Below are 11,681 nucleotides of genomic sequence, written 5' to 3'. Positions count from 1 at the left end.
CTCTGTGGTTCAGCACTGTGGCCTGCCAGGCTGGGCTGGCCAGAGCGAGGTTGGGCTCAGGGGACGTCCTCCGGCTTCCTCCTTCCCCTAGCAGAATGTGGGAAGGACAGCCACCACCTGTCAGGACCACAGCTTGACCAGTGTGGAAACCCGGTGGGTTTATCCCAAGGCCAAGGCTGCTGTGTGGCCAGGGGCCCACAGCCCTGCGGGAAGGACCCTGGGTGGGAGCGGTAGCTCTAGACCACTCACCCCTACTCAGGGTCCCCCACCTCCCCCTCCCCTCCTCCTGCAGCTTCACACTCCCACCCCCTCCATTTCTCACACTGTCCCTCACTCTACCAGCCACCGAAGGCCTTAGTCACATATTGAGTTCCTACTGAATGCCCGGCCTGTGCTGGGACTGCACCTTCGTCTTGCTGTGAGGGAGCTCCCAGGGATGGAAGGAATGTGTTCACCACGCCTAGTGAGACCATGGGAAATGGGAGAGACTTCTGAAGGCAGGTGGCATCTCCCAGGAAGGGAAGAGACTAGAATGTACTTGGCTGAACAGGGTGGAAGTGGGAGATAGAGGGAGGCCCCGTGGCTGGGCAGCCCTCCCTCTCCTGCCCTGGGCCGGGTATCCCCAAGATCCTGGACAGCAGGTCGGTGCAGGAAGAAGCAGAAGGAGGGCACCTCTCACCCTCGCCTTGGGGTATCTCTGCACCCATCCGCCCCTGCCAGCCTCCTTCCTTCTTAGGGGACCAACACTAGTGAGAATGGGCAAGGTACTTGGCGTGAACCAGGGCCCTAGGGGCCAAGGCCAGTTCTCCTCATTCACTGGCTGTGTGACTTTGGGTCAGGCATGCTTTGGGTCTCGGTTTCCCGATCCATAAGATGGGAATGCCCTTGTGCCTGGCTCACATGCTGACAGAGAGAGCCGGTGAGCCACTGTGACAGGGACAGGCACAGGGGGAGCCACATGGGGGTGGGCCCAGCCCTCCACCTCCCTTCGGCTCCCACATGCTTCATGCCTTGGGGCCCCCTGGCAGCAACAGCGTGGAAAGGCAGGGCTGTTTGGAGCTAAGCAGTTCTTCCAGAAGGGTCCTGGGGCCGCCCCCTAGCCCAGGCCATAGGCTGCAGTGAAGCCAGTCTGTAGCCTCGCACCTCCCTTCACTGAGTCACGCTGGGATTCTTTTCCTGGCAAGGGCAGGCACTGAGACACTGCCTCTCTCTGTAAGGCGCTGGAGAAGGATGGCCTAGAGTTCTGAGGAGTGTGGGTGGGAACCTGTCATCTGGGTCCCCCCGTTGTGCTGTGGCCTTGCCCATATGCACCCCAGTCCTCTCCTTTCTGGGTGCCCCCAGAGTTAGCAAGGGAGGTCTCAGACAAGAAGGAGCCTAGAAGGTCGAGTCAAAAGTCCCCAGTTCCCAGGTTGGACAACTGAAACCCAGAATGGGAGCCTGTCTGAGGCCCCAGGTGAGTTTCAATCAGACCCCATGCTGGAACCCATGCTCTCAGTCCCGGGCCTGGGCTGAATGCCAGGTGTGTGCTGGTGTGTTCAGGGGGGCGTATCCGTGCCCTCAGCTCTAGGAAGCCTCCTAGGAGGCACAGTGTTGGGGTGGGGTGGGGGGGGTTGTCGAGAGAGCAACACCACAGCAGGGAGAATGGGGGAAGAGTGGGACCATCTTCTCTGCCTGAACCGAGAAAGGTGATTCGCTGGAATCCTTCCCATCCCAAGAAAACAGTATAGTGTTGGACTGGTCAGCGAGGTCCTCAGTGCCAAACAGAGAGTCCCTCTTGGTCCTGTGTGCCCCCCTGAGCTGAGCGCTCAGCCCCACACAGGACCTTCCGGGGGAAGAAGAGAGGCCTGGTGGGCAAGCCATCACTCAGCACCTCCCTCCAGGGCCCACAGACCCAGAGGGGTTCCACCAGCATGTCTGGTGGCATCTAGGTCACAAAGGGCCTCCTGGACACCTGCCCAGTACCCCCCGCCACCCACCCCGAGCTTGCTCAGGCCCACGGCAGAGAAGCTCACCATCTCTTTCTCAGAACACGCTGTGAGAAACATCCAGGGCATAGCGGCCCTCCTGTCAGCCTCCTCACAGGTCTGGGCCACAGGATATGTGAAGTACTAACAGTTTGGGGAAGGCATGGCTGGAAGCAGGAAGGACAGAGAGAGCAGATGCCCTGCAAGCAACAGGGGACCTGACTGTGGACCTAAAGCTCCTGGCCACTGGGCCTCAGTCTCCCCACCTGTGCCCTGAGGAGCCGGGCACTTTGGGCTCCCATACTGCTCCTTGTCTTCCAGAAAATTGAGCAGAGGAGAGGAGAGGCGGTGACACGCCTGGGACAGGTCAGGGGACCACTGCTGGACTCCAAGCAGGGCACCAGGGGCAAGACAGCCGCCTGAGGAGTGCCGGGGGCATCGTGAGGCTTGTGGGAGGCCACAGACAGGTTTGAAGTGAGGGCATCAGATGCTAAACCAGGCTGCGGCTAGAACCTTCATAAAGGTTTCCAGGGGGCCTTGGACTGGGGGGCCGGGGGTGCAGGGGCCTCTGATGAAAGGACCGCTCAGACCCAGATCCCTCCACTCTCCTGGCCACAGCCTTGGTCCTCTCCCCTCTCCGACACCTAGTTCCATGCCCACCCCCTCTCCAGAGCAGCAGCGCCTACTGGGTAGGGTCGGAGAGAAAACATTACCCCTCCTAGCTCCCCACACTTGACAAAAACCCCACTTCTTTGGAGAAGCTACTTAGGTCTGGGTCATGGAAGCATCTGGTAACTATAGCGTGAGCAGGCCTAGCTGGCCCACATCCTTCCTGACTTTTAGGCAAGGAGCTTCGTAATCTGTAGGACTGACCCAAAGAGAGCACTCCCTGCTTGGCCAGGGTGGGGCAAGAGGCCTGTGAGATATTTACAGATTTCATGAAAACAAAGCCCCTGAAGTTTGACCCTAAAGAGATGGGGAACACGGGGCCCAGCCCCTATCCCTCTGCATCGGAGGTCCCGCCGCCTGATCCCGCAGCCCTCACCCCGACCCACAAGCCCACCTCACCCCTGATGATACCCCGAAGGCCAGCCTCCCGACAGAGGTTCCCGTGGGCCCTGAGGATTTCAGACTGAGTGAGGTTGATGACACCTGCCCTCCAGCCTGGGGGTGGGGGGCAGGGGATCTGCTTCCCAGCTCCTCCAGGCCTCTCTTTCCCCTCCCTGCTCAAGACAAGAGGCCAAAGCCCAAAGGGGCGGGGGGTGGGAGGTTGGGGGAACCAGGTGGTGGGTATTAGAGAGGGCATGGATTGCATGGAGCACTGGGTGTGATGCAAAAACAATGAATACTGTTACGCTGAAAAGAAATAAAAAATTAAGAAAAAAAAAAAAAGAGGCCAAAGCCCCCCACGGGCTGTCCACCCACAGCCTCTGAGCCCTGTGGCCACTCACAGGGCTGGGTCCTCCCTATGTCTACATGCGGGTGCATCCTACAACCACAGCACTTGCTGGAAAGGGCCACACGCCTGCCCACAAGCCCCCCAGCCGTTCCCCAGACTGAGTCATGAAGAGGGTGCCCAGGGACAGGGTCGGAAGCAGCCAGCCAGGGAGAATGAGTGACACCGCCCACACCCCAGGACTCTAACTGGAGCCTGTGGGGGACACACATCACCTTGGACATTGGAGCAGAACTTTCTGAGATTCAGAAGGTCCCGAGAAGCTTTCAGAAAGAAACTCAAAACACAGAAGGCGGGGGAGCAGGTATCTATTTGGGTTTCCACATTTCCTGACTATGTGAAATCACGTCTTCTTTTTTTTAATTCTTCAAAATCAAACTTAACCTGCTGTGCGCCGCTGGCTCCTACTTGGTTTACCCCGAACAACAGAGCAGGACCCTGTGTCTTCAGTCCACTCCAGGCACGCTGGCCCACTAGCTGAATTCTGTGGGGTGGTACAAGAACACCACACAGCAGTGTCCCTGGAGGCTCCCTACAGCCTCAGGGTGCTGCCCAGAGCCGGACACCGTCCGTGCTATGAACAGAGGCACAGTCCCGTCTCTCCAGTCCAGGGCAGTGCTCTCCCAGCCTCCTCCTTCTGCCTGCTTCCACCATGCCCTCCCCAATCCCTCCCTCCTTTCCTCTTCCTCTTTGGGGCAACCTTCCATCACCCCCACATTGTGCATTGCTTCACAAAGCCACTGCAGATCTGGCCCTTGGGGTGGGAAAGCACAAGTACCTTCTGGGGGGATGGGAGGGGAAGACCCTGCATGAGAACACACCAGGAATGATGCTAACGAAAGGTAACTTCTGGAACACAGCCATGTGCCAGGCTCCCCACTAAGTGCTATTCAAATATTCACCTTTGATCCTCACAATGACCCTCTAAAGGCAGCGCTATTATTATTCCCATTTTGCAGATGGGGAAGCTGAGGCAAAGAGAAGCCATGTGGCTTGCCCTGCTTCCCCCAGCTGGTAAGTAGGAGAGCCACATTTCTAGAGGTGGGCATCTGGAAAGAGACAGAATGCCATATGCCTGTGCTTTGAAGCACAGCCAGACCACTGTTCAAACCTTCATCTCCTTCCTCTGCGGCTCTCTGGAATCATGATTCCTGGAAACAGCAGTTCAAAAAGTGGTTGGGAGAGGAGAGGCAAAATTCCTCTTAGAAGCAGTATAATTCATACTTAAATTGTTCTTTCCGGGCAGGGGAAGGTAGGAACAAATTAAAACAGACAAGCCATCAATGAGTCTAGTGAAGAAAAACGACACAAAATATGAGATTAGAAAGGGAATAGTAACACATGGAGGTTATTTTGGAAATTTACGAGAGTAGTATGTACAACTCTATGCTTATAAGTTAGAGTGTTTCAACATTAAATCAGAGCATTCTAGGAACACATTTGTAAATTGCCAAAATTGACTCAATGAGCAAAAGACCAATAACCACAAAATAAATTTTAAAGTTATCATCTCTAGGGGCGACTGGGTGGTTCAATCGGTTAAGCGTCTGCTTTCGGCTCAGGTCATGATCCCAGGGTCCTGGAATGGAGCCCCGCCTTGGGCTCCCTGCTCAGCGGGGAGACTGCTTCTCCCTCTCTCTCTGCCCTCTCCCTATTTGTGGTTTCTCTCTCTCTCTCTCTCTCTCTCTCAAATAAATAAATAAAATCTTTTTTTTTTAAAAAGTTATCATCCCTTAAAAAGATACTACATGTAGAGAGTATTAGGATGAGTTATTTCAAACCCGGGGAGCAGGTCATTTCTATGCTAATCTCTCCCAGAGCATATAGGAGAAATGTAGATTGATGTTATGCTTCTGAATGGATTTTATGAAGCTAACAGAATCCTGACACCCAAATGTCAGGATTTGACAGAGAAAACCATATCACCCCACCTGCCCGCATGATGATAACCACAGACCAATTTTACTCTCGGCAGTGGATATAAAACCTGGATAAAAGACCAGCAAATGGAACCTTGTTTTATTGTGTTCTCTAACGCAGTCAGTGTTGCCCACAATTATCCAACACCCAGCATGCGTCATGCTTTCCCGTACCCCTGATCTGTGCTGGGGGGCTACACTGGACCCCTATCTCGATCCGAATGAGAGGAACGCGACACTCCCTTCCAGTCTTAAGCGCCCCACTCAGGATGCAGAGACGGCATGCAAAGCTTGCAAAGATGCAAAAAGGCTACAGCTGGAGTCACTACTACTGGCTGGAAACTTGCGGTCAGCCAGAATACCCCGTGAGGTTGACAATTTGTCATTTCTTTTTCTTTTTGAGAGGTTCTTAAGTCTTTGCTTGTTTGCTTTTAAATAGGTTACGTCCTCCGCCCTCTCCCTGCTGGGCTTGCAAACATCTGATTAAATAATCAAGTCCTGAAGGAATTCCCTCTTTGCGATACCAACATGTGAACCCCCAAAAACTCGGGGGCGGTGCCTGCGATGACCTGGGCAACCAAATCCTGAGCCTGAGGTACTTGATCCAGCTGGAGGTGTACCCGGGCCAGACAAGAGATGGGGGTCTGGGCCTCCATCTGGGGTCCCAGCTGGCTGGGAGCTTCTCAGCCAGAAAACAGACTTCACTGTCTCTGGATACCACCAGAGGGGGCACGACTCTGATTCCAGAATACTTGACATCAAGGGCTACCTCGCTTCTGATTCTCAGCAACTGTCTCTTTCACTTTTAAACTAATTCAGATATATTAAAGAATAATTTGTATGCAGTGAAATTCACCCAGTTAGATGTTTTGATGAGTATGTGCACTTGTTAAAAAAAAAAAACCTGCAAAATCAACATGTAAAATATTTCCTTAAAAGTTCTCTCATGCTTCTGTGTGGCCAATTTTCTACTCCCACCTCCAGCCCCTGGCCACCACAGATCTCCTTTCTGCCCCTACAGTTAGCCTTTTCTAGAACCTTATATAAATGGAATCATACTGTGCATGGCCTTTCGTGTCTGTCGTCTTTGACAATGGAACGCTTTTGAAATTAATCCCTTTCCTCTCATGCATCAATAGCTTGTCCCTTTCTCTTGCGGAGTAATATCCCATCCCAGGGACCATAGATTTTTTTTTTGCCCCTTACCAGAAGATGAATATTTGGGTCATTTCCAGTTTGGCAACATTATGAAAAAAACTGCTGTCATCATTCACAAACAGATCTTTGAGTGGACATATGTCTTCATTTTTCTTGGGTAAACATCGAGGAATGAGATTACTGGGTCATATGATAAGAGCATGCTTAACTGTACAAGAACCTGCCAAACTATTGTCTGAAGTGGATTGCTCCATAAAGTGTCTGTTGCCAGGACTTTTGACTGCCTTTTTTTTTTTTTTAAGCCATTCTTATAGGTATGTAGTGGTATATCATTATGGGTTTTTTTTTTTCATTTTTTTCATTATGTTTTTAATTTGTCATACCCTAATGACAAATAGTGGTAAGAATATGTTTATGTATGTATTTCCATCATATCTCATCTTTGATGAAGTCTCTCTTTAAATCTTTTGCCCATGTATAAATGGCCTGCCTGTCGTCTTATTGAGTCAGAAGTCTTCTTCAACTATTTTCAACATAGATTCTTTATAAGTTATGTGTTTCTGCATCCAAGTATTTTCTCCCAGTCTGGAGTTTGTGTTTTCATTCTCTTGCTGGTACCTTTGGAAAAGCAGAAGTTTTTAATTTTGGTGAAAGCCAATATAATCATGTTTTTCTTTTATGGACTGTACTGTTTGTTCCAGAGAAGAAATCTCTACCTACACAAGGTCACCAAGATACTCTCCTTTATTCTCTAATATAAACATGTAATGTTGTCATTTCCCTCTAAGCACTGCTTTAAATTTTATCCCACAAATTTTTCTAGGTTGTGTTGTTTTATTTAATGACAGTATTTTGAATTAGTCTCGTGGTTTCTTCTTTGAATTATGAGTTACTTAAAAGCCTATTGTTTGATTTTCAAATATCCAGGAATTTTCCCAATATCTCTCAGTCATTGATTTATAGTTTAATTTTATTATGATGAGAGAACATCCTTGTGTGATTTTAATTATTTTTAAGTTGTTTGAGATTTGTTTTATGGCTCAGAATATGATCAATGTTGGGGCGGTTCCACATGCTTCGAGAAGAATGTGTATTCCACTGTTGTTGGGTGGAGTGTCCCATAAATGTCAGTCGGGTTTAGTCAGTTAACAGTGTTTTTTGAGTTATACATCCAGACTGAGATTGTCTACTCACTCGTTCTTTGAAGTACTGGGAGACAAGTGAATGCGTCTATGTCTCCTTTCAGTTCTATCAGTTGTACTTATCCCTGGGGGGGCCTGTTCTCCCCCCGGAGGTTGGTTTTCCTCTTGATGAACTTGACTCTGTCCCGAAGTCTCCTTCGTGTTGTGTTAGTCTAGGCACTTGATCTTTCTTTGGATTGGTGTTTGCGTGGCGTGTCTATTTTTCATTCTTTTAGTTTTAACCTACCGAGGTCTTTATATTTAAAGTGGGTTTCTTGTAGGCAGCCTGGGGTTCACGGCGCGGGTTGGGGATTGGGAAGGGGGTCCCGCTCTTGCTGTTCCAGCCTCAGCCTTCAGAGGTCCCTGACTGCCTGCTCGACCTAGTCGTCCCTCTGTGTGCTCTTGCTCTCCCCCTAGTGGTAGACTGCTGTTACTGTTTCTCCGTTCCCCGGGGCCCAGCCTCGCAGAACTTGTGCACCTGCGACTCAGAGGGTGGGCCCTGGCAGTGCTCCTGACCCTCGCCTTGTGTCTTTTAGTGGGTTTTTGACAAAACCCGACCTTGGTGGTAGATCTGCACCTCCCACAAGGGCAAGAGGCGGTGTCTGACGTTTATTCTTCCCCCAAAGCGGAGGATCTTAGTTTCTGCCCCTTCTCCAGCAGCCGTGCGACCAAAGTTGGCTACGCCCCACCCTCCCCCGCCCCACCCAAGGGGGTTGAGAGAAGCTCCTTGAGAAACAGGTGAGGCCGCAGGGACTGCCCTCCAGCAGCAGCTAATGACCTCCTGCTCATGTATGTGTGTGTGGGGAGGGGTCTCCCCTCTCCTGCTCCTCCCGCTCTGCCTCCAGTCTTCCTCTTGGGAAAGGAGGACAACTCCCTCTGGCCCCCCTACATGAGCTCCCAAAGCAAACTGTCCTGTCTTTCCTAAGAGGCACTTAGCGCTCTCGGGAATTCAGTTCTCTTGGTTGCTCACAACAACCTCAGCCTGGTGAGTTTTAAAACTTGCAGTTTGTAGATTATCTGGCTTTTTCTTTTTAGAATGGGAGTGACATTGCGCCTTTCTGCATCATGAGAGAAAGCGGAATTCCCCTTTCACTTTTGATACAAGCAGATAATCAAAGGGCTTTCCACGTACCTGCTGCCCTCTGACGGACTCCCTGGTGCCCGTCTCGTGCAGTGTCTCACGAGTTTTCTCATTTCCGCAGATGTCGTGCTGTTGTTTGCTGTCAATTGCATAGCTGCTCTCTAGCCGACATGAGCCAACACCATGTCCCAGCACTGCTCTAAGTGTATCCGTTCCTTCTAAACCTTCCCCAACTCCTGTCTTTTCTCTCACACCCACATCTAATCTGTTGGATGCCCCTATGGCTCTGTCTCCAAAATAAAACCACTTCCTTTCCAAATTAAAAATGAACTTACCAAGGGCCCAGCAACTGCATTTAACCCAGAGGAATAAAGACTTGTTTTCACGGAGGGACTTGCCTGCAAGGAACTTGTTCCTAAGTAGCTTTGTTTGTAAAACCCCAGCCTGGAACCCACCCAGATGTCCCTCAAAAGGTGAGTGGCTCAACGTAGGACAGCACATCTGTACTGTGGAGCGCGACTCAGCAACAAAGGGGAATGAGCCAGTGATGCAAGCGACGACTTGGATGAATCTTCAGGCAATGATGTGGCGTGGAAGAGCCAGTCTCAGAACCCATATGGCACGGTCCCATGTATGTAACCATTGTGGAGACCTTAATCACAGAGCTACAGATTGGTGGCTGCTGGAGGTTATGAACAGGAGGGGAGGGATGTGGCTAAAAAGGGGTGACACAAGAGGTCTCGTGGCCATGGTACACTCAAGCATCTTGATTGTTGTGATGGTGACTCCAGGCTCACATGTGACAAAAACTGAGTAGAGCTACACACATCCATATAACCAGTGACATCTGAGTAAACTAGAGGATGCCAACGCCAATTCCTTGATGTTGCTGCTGGGTTATGGTTTTGGGAGATGGGGAGGGGAGCTGGGGGAGAGATGCACGGGACTTCTTTGTGTGTTTCTTTGCACCATCTTGTGAATCTAGAACTATTTCAAAATAAAAAAATTTTAAATGCATATACCCAGAATCCAATTCCCCCTTCCAGTCACCTGCCCTGTTACGACGTAGGTCCAAACCAATGTAGGTCATCTCTTACATGGATTATCGCAACAGTCTCTTCTCAAAAAAAGAGCAGCTTCTAAAATGGAAGGAGAAATAAATGAAGACCAGCCAGGTGAGAAAAGCAAAAGTTATTTATCGAATGCTTATTTTGGAAGGGAGTCAGCCCCCGTCACTTGTGTTTTGGAAGAGACTCAGAGGCAGGCAGAGGTGTCGGAAGGCTTTATGGCCCAAAATGGGGAGGCATCATGTGTGCCCCGAAGGGAAGCTGTTGGCACAGGGGTGCCACTAGAGGTGGGCTGCCTAGAAGTGAGATATCCTGTATGATAGGTTGGCTTTTTCCTGGTTGATTCTAAGTTGGGACGAGGGACCAAAAGTGGGGAACCTGTCGGTTATTGACCCTTTGGGGGGCCAATTGTCACAGAGACTGTTGTTTGGCTTCCTGGATCGTCACTAGAGATAGGGGTGTGGCTTCCCACAAACCTGACGCACAGTGGGCTGGCTTCCTGCTCTGATGATTGTAGAAAAGGGGGTGGTTTCCTGTGCAGGTCTCTGCAGGTGCGTGTCAGAGTTCTATTTTTATATGTAGCCTGGCCATTGTTGTCTCATATATTCAGTCTCCCATATTCCTCTGCTAGAATTCTCCAGTGGGTCCCCATTGCACGGAGTCCTCACAATGGTCTCTAAGGCCCTACTTGACCTGGCCGCATTTTCCCCTTCTAGCCTCCTTCTTTCCTGTACTCTCCACTCCAGCCCCACTGATCACCTCTCCCAAGGCACTTTTGGTCTTCTCCCATCTGTATGACATTCTTATGTTGTGCCAGACCCTCTCCCAAGGCACTTTTGGTCTTCTCACATCTGTATGACATTCTTATTTTTCATGCTCGTTGTTTATATCCCAGCTAGAGTGGAAATTTCACGAGGATGAAAGTTTGGGTTGGTATCTTGACTTCTATCCCAGCACCTAGAACATTGCCTTGCCCAGCCCAGAGCGAGTGCCTAGTATAATTAAAACAAAACAAAAACAAAAACGAGTGAACTCATACGTGAGTATGTGTGCAAATATATTTAATAACATCTACTACTTTTTACCAGGTGCTTGGAGTTTACTGAGCACTGTGCAAAGTGCATTAATATATTGTCCCACTTTTATTCTTTATAGCTTTCCTATGGAGGTGATGTCATCAGAGTCACTTCCTGTCCAAGTAAGGTAGTCCTGGGAAAGCAGTACTGAGTCCCCAAGCTCCTCAGAGACCTACATGAAAGTTTAAAGCCCAAGAAGAGGTCTGGTTCCAAAATGCAAAAATTATACAATAACCCAAATTAATAAATTTTTAATGAAATGTCTACAAAATGTCATCAGTTGTTAATTTATGTCATTAATTCTGTGTCAACTTCTTTAATTATTAAATGTTGTGTTCATAAGAATTTCATTACATTTGGAAATAATTTGTGGATTAGATTTTTTTAAAGATTTTATTTATTTATTTGACAGACAGAGATTACAACTAGGCAGAGAGTCAGGCAGAGAGAGAGAGGAGGAAGCAGGCTCCCTGCTGAGCAGAGAGCCCGATGCGGGGCTCCATCCCCAGGACCCTGGGACCATGACCTGAGCTGAAGGCAGAGGCTTTAACCCACTGAGCCACCCAGGCGCCCCGTGGATTAGATTTTTTTAAAAACTCTGTGAGCACTTCAAGAATGCGAACGAATACCGGAGAGCACTGAGAACTCGCGGATAATTATACTGTGAACTAGCCAAATAATTTCCAAGGCAGACTTACAAAAATCACTTCATATTATTTTACAGTGATGTGTTATATTTAATGCAGCAATTCTGGGATTTTAATAACTGATTTGGGGAG

This window comes from Enhydra lutris, unplaced genomic scaffold (genome assembly GCF_002288905.1).
Source record: "Enhydra lutris kenyoni isolate GAN:26980312 unplaced genomic scaffold, ASM228890v2 scaffoldscaffold31, whole genome shotgun sequence".
Taxonomy (NCBI): Eukaryota; Metazoa; Chordata; class Mammalia; order Carnivora; family Mustelidae; genus Enhydra; species Enhydra lutris.
This window is presented reverse-complemented; position numbering follows the sequence as displayed.